General features: G+C 39.0%; 1 protein-coding gene across 2 annotated transcripts in view; it reads right to left on the bottom strand.

The window, feature by feature from the left end:
* Positions 1-12,886, bottom strand: part of SPHKAP (SPHK1 interactor, AKAP domain containing) — a 97,445-nt gene that overhangs the window by 44,085 nt on the left and 40,474 nt on the right. The gene's annotated exons all lie outside the window — the stretch shown is intronic.

Below are 12,886 nucleotides of genomic sequence, written 5' to 3'. Positions count from 1 at the left end.
GTTTCTCTTTCAGCGGAGGAGGAAAAAGAACTAAAAGATGGTGGGGGCATTTGGGTTTTCTATCTGCTACTGAGGCTCCATTATTTGAATTCAAGGTGCTCACTGGTAACTACTGGGCATGTTGATGAATGCTCCCAATCACAGGTAACAATGTATTGATTCTTAAAATTGCTCAATGAAAGAACATGGATAAAAGCTCAATATTAAGCTAACACAGTTTGCTAAACATAAAATTACTAGAGGCTCGGTGCATGAAATTCGTGCATGGTGGGGGGGTCCCCCTCAGCCCAGCCTGCACCCTCTCCAATCTGGGACCCCTTGAGGGATGTATGACTGCCAATTTAGGCCTGATTCTGGGGATCAGGCCTAAACAGACAGTCAGACCTCCCTCTCACAATCCGGGACTGCTGGCTCCTAACTGTTCACCTGCCTGCTTGCCTGATTGCCCCTAACTGCCCCCCCTTGCCAGCCCGATCACCCCTAACCACCTCTGCCTGCTGGTCTGATCGCCCTTAACTGCCCCCCTCTGCTGCCTGGTTGCCCCCAACTGACCCCTCTGCTACCTGATCTCCCCTAACTGCCCCCCTGCCGGCCTGGTTGCCCCTCACTGCCTCCCCACCCCCTGCTGGCCTGGTCACCCCTCACTTCCCCCCTGCTGGCCTGGTTGCCCCACGCAGCTTGCTGTTCAGTCATTTGGTCATCCCTCACTACCCCTCCCTGCCGGCCTTGTTGCCCCACACAGCCTGCTGTTCGGTCATTACTGTTACTGTGATGGTGTCCTGGACAATTTGCATATTCATCTGCTATTAATATAGATATGCAAACTGTAACATGGGGAGCTAGAAATCTGGGAAAGTAGAGGTACTTCATTTCATAGGCTCTATTAAAATGATCTTGGCTTAGTGACTGACAGGTCCTCCTGGGGGCTAAGCCAGCCAGCCATCAGACAGGCCATCTGGCAGCCAGCCAGGCAGATGGATAGACAGTCATAGAGAGACACTGCCACTCAGTCTTCTCTTTGAGGGCCTCTCCTCCAGAGCTGTGAGTGAATTTTATTCCAAATAGGGCTTCACACCTTCAAATGAGCATTACCCTTTTCTCTGTTTGTATAGTGGGAGAAAGTTAAGATTTCATTTGAAAAAAGATTTCTGCTGTTTGAGAATAAAAGACGTTGATGCAGGGCATACTCAGAGACTGCATATGAATTATTTACAAATGTACATGCATAGCACTGAAATGTCAGTTTTCGTTATTAAATACCAGGAGATGGGAATATGAATTTCTCTTTGGGACCAAACAAACTTTAAAAGTAGCAACTAAAGCAGGCTAGAATAGGTCAGCACTAATATTTTGAGCACCTTAACATTTATGTTCAGATGTTCTTTAGTTATCTGTAGTAAATCTTTGTTATCATTTACAGTTTCAAACATCTCACACTTCTGGCATTTTAGGTTTTATTCCTTTGGATTTTAATATTATTATGGATTTCATTTTTAAGGAATGAAGTGAAAATCAATCACCAGATAACTATGAAGTAGTTGAATTCTGGTGTTAAAATCATGTAACTCTTGAAGTTCTTTTGTTCAGAGATGCGTTAGGATCTTTCTTTAATGTAAATATTAAACCTGGTGGGTGATTATTTGTATTTGCCTTTGGTTGTGTTTCCATACCTGCTTAGAATTCTCTCCATCTTTGTCCAATTACTGTTTTTCTAGTTTTCATGCTACAACTTAAAAGAAAATCAAATCTTCTCAAGAATCTCCTTTGGATGTTTTGCTTTTTCCATCACCTCCTCTGACATAGCTCTTCCCTCTCCTATGATTCCCCCGCTTCTCTCATTTGTGTCTTTGGTGATAGCATATCACACTGAATTGGAGTTGAGTGTGAATCTCCCCCCATCTCCACCCCCACCCAACTCTGCAGAGCACCCTGTGGACACAACTTGCCTAGCTTTTTAAAAATTATTTCTTAAAATATTTTAATTTATTTTTTACAGATAATATGGTCATTATAATAAGCAAAACAAAAATAATAAAAGATATTAAAGATGAAACTGATAAACTCTCCCACTATCCAATAACCACACAATTGTGATAATAAATTTTTTTTATGCTTTCCACATTTTTCTCCAAATAAATATATATCTACATGTCTATAGATTTGGATTTCTATCTCTCTACTACCTAAATCTATCATCTATTAATATGTATATGTGTGTACACAAATACAAGAATTTTGTGTGGGAGTAACAGAATATTAGTATGTATATTGCAACAGGGTTTTTCACATAGACATCTGTATATCTTACTAAATAAATTTTTCCTAAATTTGCATACACACACTATAGTTCTCAATAAATGGGATCATAATACATGTTGGGTTTTCTATCTACAACATATGAAAGTGTATTTGGGGGGATGGTGAAAGTAGGCTAAGAGAAAATTTAGTCTTTACATTATTTTTTTACAACTTAATTGACCCTACTCTTTTCTCTGTCATTTTCATATAAAATCCCTATTCCTTCAATAAACTGATTTTATGATAATAATTTAACATATGATATATATCATTGTGTATGTGTATGTACAAATAACTATGTATCTACATATAGATTGGGAATTTGGACATTGCTTTATAAATACCTTTCTTTATATTTGACTTTTCTTATTCAACATTACAGTTTGGAAATTCCTCCAAGTGTAGTGATATAGCCCCAACACCGTCTTTACAATGACTGCCTCCCATTTCATGGCTGGAGGTGGTGTAATTTATCCAACCAGTTTATTAATGGGAATCACTTTGCTTCCAGGATTTTTGATTTGTTTGTTTCTGTTGAAGAATGCCATGTATAGATTCTTATTTTCAGTTACTTTTATGGATTCAGTTTCAAAAGTGGGATTTCAGGGTTAAAGGGCATAGTAATTTCAATTTTAACAAATGCTTTGGTTTCCTCTCTACACAGATTTGAATGATTTAAATACCTACCAGCAATATGTGTGAGCACCCTTTTCCTTACATCCATATCAGTAATATTAATGATCTAATTAATGTACTGATTAACATGCAGAAGGGGCTAACCCATGGCATAAATAAACAGAAGCCTGATGCTCCTAAGACCTCCACATGGAATGTATTCCCCAGATTTTCAGCTGTGCAACAATGCTCTCCAAATTAAATTAACATGCCAACAATCATATAATTTCTGGGCACTGTGAACTGTTCAGTCAACACCACACTGTCACTCCACTTTATCTGTTAGGAGACAAACCTACTTCCCTCTGGACCATGTGGACTGATCCATACCTCAGCCCTTCTGTGAGTGGGTTTGATAAATTCTACTTTAGCAGTTACTTAACATCATCTAACATTTTTTTAAGATAATAAAGTTAGTGACTTTGGGTCTGAAGTTAGCAGTGATGCATGCCATGAGGTAGACCAAGGAACCATTCCCGATGACCTGTGGTTAATTTAGGAGAGAACTACTCTATGAATTATTAATGACAATGTTAAGAAATTTTTAAAAACAATCAAAGCAGCTTCAAAGTTTAGCTTGCAAAAATCACCACGCAGGTGGACATGGATAAACTTCTGGAGATTGACTTCAAGGTCAACTGGACTCCTATTCCCTATAACCTTAAGTCAAGCAATTGTCAGCACTAAGGCAGGTTGTATTTTTTGATAATTTGAAAAGGGGTGTTAATAATGCAAAAGTTTCTATAAATATATGCCATGATTCAAAAGTGTATTTAAATACAAAATTATTCTATAATGGAGTTAATTGATATAATTTCAGATACATCATCTGTGCTCTATATTAATGCCCCTGAGAAAACTAATCTTGAATTATTTGAAGTCTTTCAGAAGCTCCCCGCCCCCCATAGTATAGGACTTTGCCTTTTATTTGAGTTTGCTTGCCTTCTTTCTTTTTCTCCTTTCTACCTTTCTTCTCTTCTTTTCTTCCTTTTCACCTTCCTTTCTCCTTCCTTCTTTCTCTTTCTCTTCTTCTCAACATATATTCCTGCCAATTTAGTTTCTGTTCAGCATAAAATAACCAATTTATCAAAGAAAAATGAGGTCATTCTATTCCAAAGCCAAGAAAAACTTGACTTTAAGAGGTCAGAGACTATGTCTATTTTAGTTGCCATTATAGTAAAATGACTATTAAGGCAAAAAGAACATAATTATGGAAGAAAATTCAAATTACAGAATATCATCACAAAATTGGAACTCAATATGAAGGGGTTTTTATAATGCCTACATTTTTTTTTCTTTTGTGCCATGAATGTAGTGATCTTTCAGTACATGGTCTCTGGATTTACACAGATGTGTCTGTTTTTCCAAATTAATCAGACTTAGGGCTCAGATGTGCACCTATATGTCCCTGTCAACTTACTTCCTGAAATCAAAGGCCCAGAAATAACAGAATGTATCCTCTAATCACACACTCTTTGAATTACCAAGGACTTGCTTTTCTTTTCTATAGAACTGACAAGCGTTGGTTCTCTTTCTGACTTGCAAACCACACATCAGATATTTCTCAACCACCATGACCATGGCTTTTGTGATTTCTGGAAGATTGTGATTAACAGACTACAGTAAAATGGGATGGCAAATTAGGGTTTACAGGACTAAAAATACTGTTAGTAATCACAGCTTGGAGAACAAAAGCTGGATTTAAGCCGGAAGCAATATTGTTCTAAAAGATGCCAGATTTTTAGAGGAAAAAGAAAAGGCAGTATACCTGTCTAATTCTCAGATGGAAGTCAGGGGAAAATGTTATGAAACATGTAATTTCTTAGAACACGTGGAGTAGTTAAATTAGAAGAAGCTAAGATGTAAAGCAGCAAAAGGATGAAACAAGAATGAGAGAGTTTGTGGAAAATTGTTGTGGAAATGAATTGTCCATTCATTTCACATTTTCATATATTCATACATGAATATTGCTTATTATAAATTAGTCAAGTTTTCTTGGGTTTTATTTTCAAACAAATGATGTGATGACAATTTTCATGCGCCAGAGGAAGCCATTATTTCTGTAACATCTTAAATGTCTTGTGGAGCTTCATTTTAGGCAATCCTCTAAAATGTTCACTGTTGATTAACTTTGAAAAGTGCTTTCATAAAATAAAAAACAAAACAGACTTTTCCTAAACATGGTAAGCCTCCCTTCAGTTTCCAGGCACATGAACAGGGCTCGAGTCCATTTTTTGGCTTTTGCTTTTTCAAAGAACTTCTCTTTAGATAAAGGGAGCTCTGCCTATATGAAGAGTGAGAATGGATTATGACAGAGGAAAAAGGGCATCTTTGAAGACACATTTAGTGAAGGAAGAAAAATAGTCAATGAAACTGAGCTGTCATAAGAATAGCTTGAAGCTTGTGGCCTTGATTGATGAATTCCCTTCACGGTTACTAAGGTAAACCCAAAATACACCCCTGGTTCTTTTACTTGTTCGGTAATTCAGACAATGTGTTTCACAGACCAAACATCAGAACAATAGCAGACTGCTGAGCAACAGAACACCTTGTTGAAGGTCAGTGTAAAAAAAATAAAGGCCCCCAAATTATGCTGTTCTCACTAATTAAGCAAAATATCACTTTCTTCCAAGACTGCACTGTCAACAAGAATATATAAGTGTTTGAAAAGAGTCTTAACATTGGAAGGAACTTTTGAGTTCACAGAGACCAAGCCACTGAGGAATATGTCATGATAAATGACTAACCTTAATTTTAATACCAGTTATTTTAGCTTGCACCTACCTTATTTGACTTACCCATGCTATCAGACAAAAATTGCAGTAACCAGAGAGTCTTCTTTGGTACAGATATATCTATTGATGAATTTACAGTTGACAATACATGAAAATTATGGTGGTTTCAAGATTACATGACTACATTCTCTTGTAGGCTGATAATGTGATTGTGTGGGAACAAATGAGTGACATAAATAGACGATTGGGTCTGCTATGCAATTAGAAAATGACTCAGTTTTAGCTATTTCTCATTTAGCATCCTCTGTCTGACCTCCTTTAATGTCTACATAGCTTCCAGCTAAAACTATATTGCAACTCAGTTCACTTAATCAAAGGAAATATTTTGCAAATAATTTATTTTGTGGGATTATTTTCAAATACATTCCTGAAAAAAAATCTTTAAAAATCAATGCTGTTTAATAAGTTTTCAAGGCTGCTCTGGACATGAATGACACCTGTTAAATGTTTTAGAATAAAATGAACAAAAGCATCTTCTGAAGTTGGACTCCATGTATTACAAAGAACTCCATTTTTTTTCCCTAGGGAAAATATTAGCTCTCTCAACAAAATATTCACTTTTCAACTTTATACAAAAATGAGGTGCTCTTCTTCAGGGGTATTAGGAGTTTTAACTTTCATGACAGAATGCCAACTCTACCTGTCAAAAAGGCTGAACGCTAAAGGATATTAAGCTACCTTTCATGGGAGATATAAACTTCCTGACTCTCCAGTTACAAACCTAGCCTGGGTCACAAACTCAAGGTACCAGAGTGAAATGGCCTGGAAAGAAGAAACTATAGAGAGTTCCAGGTTTGGGACGAAGGTGAGGAGCTCTAGTGAAACTAGCAAAGCTGGCAAAAACTATAAAAGCAAATATTTTAATTCTCTAGAAAGTGTCTAGAGAGTGAAAATATACAGAATATGAAGAAGCATTTTCCAGGAAAATCTACTGAAATTCAGAATGGAGTCTGTGGTATTTATAGCACACCTCACTTCCTGTTTTCCACTGACTCCACTCCCCATAGCTCAACTGGAGAGAAACTCCATTTGGACTCCCCTGCCTGCAGCTCACAGACAAAGGTTACTGATCTCACTTAGAGTCAGAGGCTGCCAGCATTTCTCATCCCCTCCAACTCCAAATTGAAGAGGCTGAATTCCTGGAGAGGGAGGCCAGGAAGTCGAGGGCTTCTTTCCTCCATGGAGGCCCTATTCAGATGCTACCCCAGATGTGACAGACCAAGAATCCATGAACACTCTCATTTCCACTTACTTACAGAGCAGATGTTCCTCACTGGGAGGACAGCCAAGAAAACCAGAGGCTACTCACTACCCAGTGCGTAGGGCTCAGAAGGTTTGCCCAGGAGGAGAGGTTCTCTATAAGAGAAGAGCTCAGAAACTCTCCCCAAAGGACTAAGATTATTTGAAACAGAGTTTAGGGAAGTTCAAGCCTAAGGGCACTCTTAGAAACAAGAGCTCCTCTTAATTAAGAGCAGTAAACTAAAACACAGACCAGCTAATTTAGAGAGAGAACAAGAAGGCATAGCTAAGAAGAGCCTTCAATGGGTCAGAACAAAATTCAAAACTGGTTTTAAAAACGACACCTGCCTAAATGTAATTGGAGCAGAGTACTGAGCTTTGTTAAAGGCAATAGAGCAACCAGCTAGTAAACAGTGGAGTCAAATAGGCAGGGCTGTAAGACCCAATGAAGCGAAAGAAAGATCAGGGAATGACACAGTCAAAGGGAGCCTTGCTAAGACCAGTATCTTCCTCAGTGACTGTGCACAGGCCCAAGGCCGGGCATCTCTGAGGAGTGGTGAAAGGCTTAACCTGTGAGGGGGAAATAGACTTCACTAAAACAAGCTGGCCAGATTTAAAAAATAAATAAATTAAAATATCAAACAAAATAAGCTAAGGAGAAGGGGGAAGGGGAACCAGTTTCCAGAGTTGCTACGTTATCTAAATGTCCAGTTTTCTGAGCTTCTAAGATGCAGAGAATATTTGTTCATTTTTTTTCGTGCAGTTCAGAGATTCTGGAAGAGTAGTCCGCATAGTATAAGACCCCGTCAATGCCAGCTGGATGAGTAAATGCAGGCATTGCCACTGGAGATGACCAAGGGCTATGTTACTTTGGCTCAGTGGTACAGACATATCATATCTTAATAACATGTATTAATTGATGCTATAACAAGATATTTATTAGATATAACCTCACAGTAATTTATTTAAAAAATTTAAAATCTGACAGTAATTTAAATATGAACATGTGACAATCTTAAATCCACTAAAAACAACCGAAAAGCTAAATACCTTAAAACTTTTCAATAATACCAAATTAGGGTTTTCAGCATGGATTAGTAATGCAAATCTTCTATGCCTCAAATAAAAATAATTCTACAATGTAGAAATTGTATCTTTTATTGCATTTTAATAAAATTATTATATTGAGGGAAGGGTTTACTGGGATACTGAAAAAGTGCTGTATTCAATGAACTAGAAGCTGATGAATTTGGGCTTTAGAGATGGCCTTGCTACTAATTTACTCTGTAGCCTTGAGCAAGCCTTCCCTGCATTGCTATTTTGTTTTCTCACCTGGAAAGTGAGTGAAATGGGCAATATATCTTCTTGGGTTTATTCCAGCTCTTGGCTTCTCTAATTTCACGAATAGAAGTTCAGTGAGCTTGGCAGAAAAGAGAATACTAGTGCATTCTGTTTGTTTAGCATATGGCATAAATACTCACCAAGTGGTATTTGACCTTGGTGCTACCACTAGGTTCTGGCAAATGACTGGAGCATGGGTGCTGCTGGCATCTGTGGAGCAGAGGCCAGGGATGCTGCTAAATATCCTTCAATGCACAGGACAGCCCTTCAACAAAGAATCACCTGGCCTAATACAACATAGTGTCCAAGGCTGAAATACCCAGCTTTAGAAGAATTCATCCTGGGTGTCTAGTTAAACTACCCGAGCCACTGCTGACTTAGGCTGTCTGGTTAATGGTTATATTAAAACTAGAGGCTGAAATTTGTGCAAGAATAGGCCTTCCTTCCCCCTGCTGCTGACACCGGCTTCCCTCTGGCATTCGGGACCCGGGCTTCCCTTGCAGCCCTGGCTTCATGCAGAAGGATGGAAGGACATCCAGAAGGACATCTGGTCTAATTAGCATATTATGCTTTTATTATTATAGATAATGATAAGGCATCATTTAGCAAGGGGAAAACTTCCTGCACCCGTTTCAGCCATTCAGGTGCTTCTGCCAAGTACATTGAATGCTTCCAGGTTCTGCAATTACATTAATTCCATCATTACAGATGCTATGGACCAGCTGATGGGTGGAGTACTATCTGGAATAGTAAGTGAGGGTTGTCTCTGCTCTCAAAAAGAGTGTACTATCCAAGCATGAAAAGCAGAAATTCTGCTTTTAGCACTATCTCATTTCCTAAGAAACTTCTAGGGTGAGCATGTCTCACTGTTACAAAAGAAAGAAATAATACTCTTAACTAAAAAACAGACATTCCACAGTGGTCATTAGCCAGGTCCTTTTTTAAATTTCTTCTTCTTCTTTATTTATTTACTAGAGGCCCGGTGCACAAAATTCGTGCACTTGGGGGGGGGGATCCCTCAGCCCGGCCTGCACCCTCTCACAGTCTGGGAGCCCTGGAGGGATATCTGACTGCCAGGTTAGGCCCGATCCCTATGGGGAGAGGGCCTAAGCCAGCAGTCAGACATCCTTAGCGCTGCTGTGGAGGCAGGACAGGCTACCGCCACCACCCCTGTGCTCGCCAGCCATGAGCCCGGCTTCTGGCTGAGCAGCGCTCCCCCTGTGGGAGTGCACTGACCACCAGAGGCAGCTCCTGTGTTGAGCATCTTTCCCCTGGTGGTAAGTGCGCATCATAGGGACCAGTCGTTCCGCCATCAGGCCGTAACCGGCTCTCTGACATCTCCTGAGGGGTCCCGGATTGTGAGAGGGTGCAGGCCAGACCAAGGGACCTGACTGGTGCATGATAGAGGCCGGGGAGGGACACGGGAGGTTGGCCAGCTGGGGAGGGGCCATGGGAGGTCTCCAGGGCATGTCTGGCCCATCTCGCTCAGTCCCGATTGGCCGGACCGCAGCAGCAACCTAACCTACCTGTTGGAGAATCTGCCCCCTGGTGGTCAGTGCACATCATAGCGAGCGGTTGAGTGACCTTAGCATATCATTAGTATATTACACTTTGATTGGTTGAATGTCCGACTGGACACTTAGCATATTAGGCTTTTATTATATAGGATGCTTCAACCTGAGACTCTAAGTTGTGAAAAAAAAATGCTATCACTTTTAACTAGTTTTCCTGGGAGTTTGAGAGAACTGATTAAGAAAGACATGTTAATGCAAACAAATAATTCTACTAAAAAGAAATCAAAATTATGTAGCCAAATTCCTTAAAGCTTAAAGGTATTTTAATGAGAAACTTTGTTTGTTGTCGGTTTTTCTTGACAGACTTTCCACTCAGAGGAAAATTACAATAATAGCAGGAATTGTATGAAATTTGAAACTCAAAGCTAGTCTGAGCTATTTAATAATGCATTCTGTCAAAATAAATTTTAAAACAGTTGAGAAATGGTATGAACACCCAGGTTTAAAAGTACACTCAGATCTATTCACCCAACTATATTTATAGTGGCAAAAATCTCAAGACCCATAAATACTTCATTACGTATTTGACTCAGGCTTACGTGCTTAAATAATAAGCTCTTACTTTGGGGGCTGGGGGGCTGGGACATGGAGATTACTGGATGAGCACTTATCAGAGTACCCACATTTCCTTTAAAAAAATAATCAGGTTACAAAAACACCCAGAAGGCTAGCATACAATTTTTTTTTCCAGAATGGCAAATCAGAAAGAATATAAAATCATATAGCTGTATAGGAGAATGCTATTTAGTTAAAAGATAAGCACAGTTTTCAGATTTGCTACCTTTTGAAAAACTGTTAAGTGTGACCTTCAGGGGGCTCCTGACTTCCTGGCAGATAGTCCCCGTTTGGCATACTTGTCATATTCTGACTGCTTCAAACTGCTCTTCACTAAGACTTCGCATTTCAGCTGGGAAATGAATGCAGCTCCCTATCAAAATAATGACTAAAAATCATTGTTTGATGCTTAAGAAAAAACAGCCATACTGAGCCCCACACGCAACACCCTGAAAGCTTTCCAAGCCTGAGATTGTCCGTCAATAAAATTCTTAAATGGCATATTGAACTCAGAAACCTTGATTCACTGAGGTACTTAGTTCTAAGACACAGCAAATTCATAAACTGTACTTGTAGTTCATAGAATGAGTACCAAGTCAATCAAAATTAAATATGAAAAACTTGGCCACTAATGTGGATCAGGAAGAAATGAGTGAAAGAAGCAATGGTTCATGTACAACAGAGTGCCCCAGAGTTGTGAACAGAATACAAAGCAATAAAATATGGGACAACATTGCTACAGGTTCCTCGGATTCTGCTGTGATTATTTGTAAGTAGGTTTAGATTTGGGATGATTTTATGAAACTAAGTTTTTAAAAGTTAAACTTTAATAATGATGATATTATTGTAAAATACAGTTCTTTTGTGGGAGAATTTTTTGAAAAGGAATTAAGTACCTTTCCCTTGACTCTTTGGACTACTCCTGTGTGGCTATTTTGATCAAGTTTTCTTATACCTTGTCCTGGTCAGCCATCTTTATAGTTCACCTCTATTTCTCCTTTGATAATAACTGCCCTTAGCAACGCCCAACTACAGACTCTGTTTCTTCTTCCCATCCTAGAAATCTGGTCCAAATGAGAAAAAGAGAAAGGAATTATAAGTTAAGAAACTGACCATGGGATACTTTTTGAGAGATCAGAGCTAATTGGTCAAAGGGATCCTGAAATTTAGGTTTAGAATCATGGACAATTTTTAACATTTGTGTCAGTTTCATTGACTGTGAACTATTGTGGGGAAACAAATCTTCTACTATGCCTTTCATGTGTGCTTAGATGTTTCCCCTTTTGGAAAGAATAGGAAGAACCACAAAGACAGGATGAATCAGCTCAGCCTCACTGAGTCATCTGACACTAGAAAGGGCCAAAGAATTAAGAAAAGAAGTCAGAGAGTTTTAAGTCCAAATTTGAGTCCATTGGGATTGGTGGAGGAGATTTTCTTTCACCTAGGAGGGTTCGATGGTCATCTTAAATTTGTCTATAAATTTAGCATTTCTAATTGTAGATCAGCGATCCAGATTCCAAAAACATAAAGTGTAGAGAAGACCTCTTTGCCCTCCACTAGACAGATTTTGTGCCCCAACTTCAAATGGGAGACTTCTTAATACAGGAGCTGCTTGGATGACAACTTTGACCAAAGTATAGCTGACATCGTTCACGCTCCATTTCTCTCCATTTACAATTTATAACTGTGTAATTAGAGATCAGTATCGGCTAATGCCCGAATTTTCCAACTCATCTCAGAACTGAATTTGCAGGGAAGGTATCACTATTAATTACTTTCCACCTAATCCTTTTTGTTTACCCCAAAGATTTTTAGCCATCAACTAGTATTCTTGACAAGGGATCAAATCCCCAAAGTAGCAGATTCAAATCATTTGCCCAAACCAAGAGATCAAATTAAGTCTGTTGAATGGACTCCGCTTTCCTTGTGCTGTGAGGCTCTGCATTGTGAAATGTTTTACATCCTCTATCTGCCAGTTCTTCTGGTTCTGCTCATTATATATAAAAACTTCTCCATCCCATTTTCAGCTTTTTTTTTCTTTTAGCAGAAGTGCTGGCATGCATCTTACCTCCAGGAATAGCTCAGAGCTAATGCTCTCAACTTAGTCATGAGAATTACATTGCTTTCCTTTTGGAAAATGTTCTCCCCCGATCTCTGTAATCATGACCCTATAAGAGCTCGGCGGTTTCAATTCAAATGAAACATAGAGCCTTGTAGGACATAGAGGAAGGAGCATATTACACAACAACCGTAGGCACTCACATTCTAAGCCATAAGAACATCTCTTCCCTTGAAAAGGAAGGTTTTGTATATAAAGCTTAACTCCAGTATATTAAAACTCATGCCTGTACACTTCTTGGGTTGAAAAGGTTTTCAAACAATGACTGTAACTTATAAAAATGGTACAGA

Source organism: Myotis brandtii, unplaced genomic scaffold, assembly GCF_000412655.1.
Source record: "Myotis brandtii unplaced genomic scaffold, ASM41265v1 scaffold727, whole genome shotgun sequence".
Classification (NCBI taxonomy): domain Eukaryota; kingdom Metazoa; phylum Chordata; class Mammalia; order Chiroptera; family Vespertilionidae; genus Myotis; species Myotis brandtii.
Note: the sequence above shows the minus strand (reverse complement) of the source record. Positions and strands in the feature narration are given on the sequence as shown.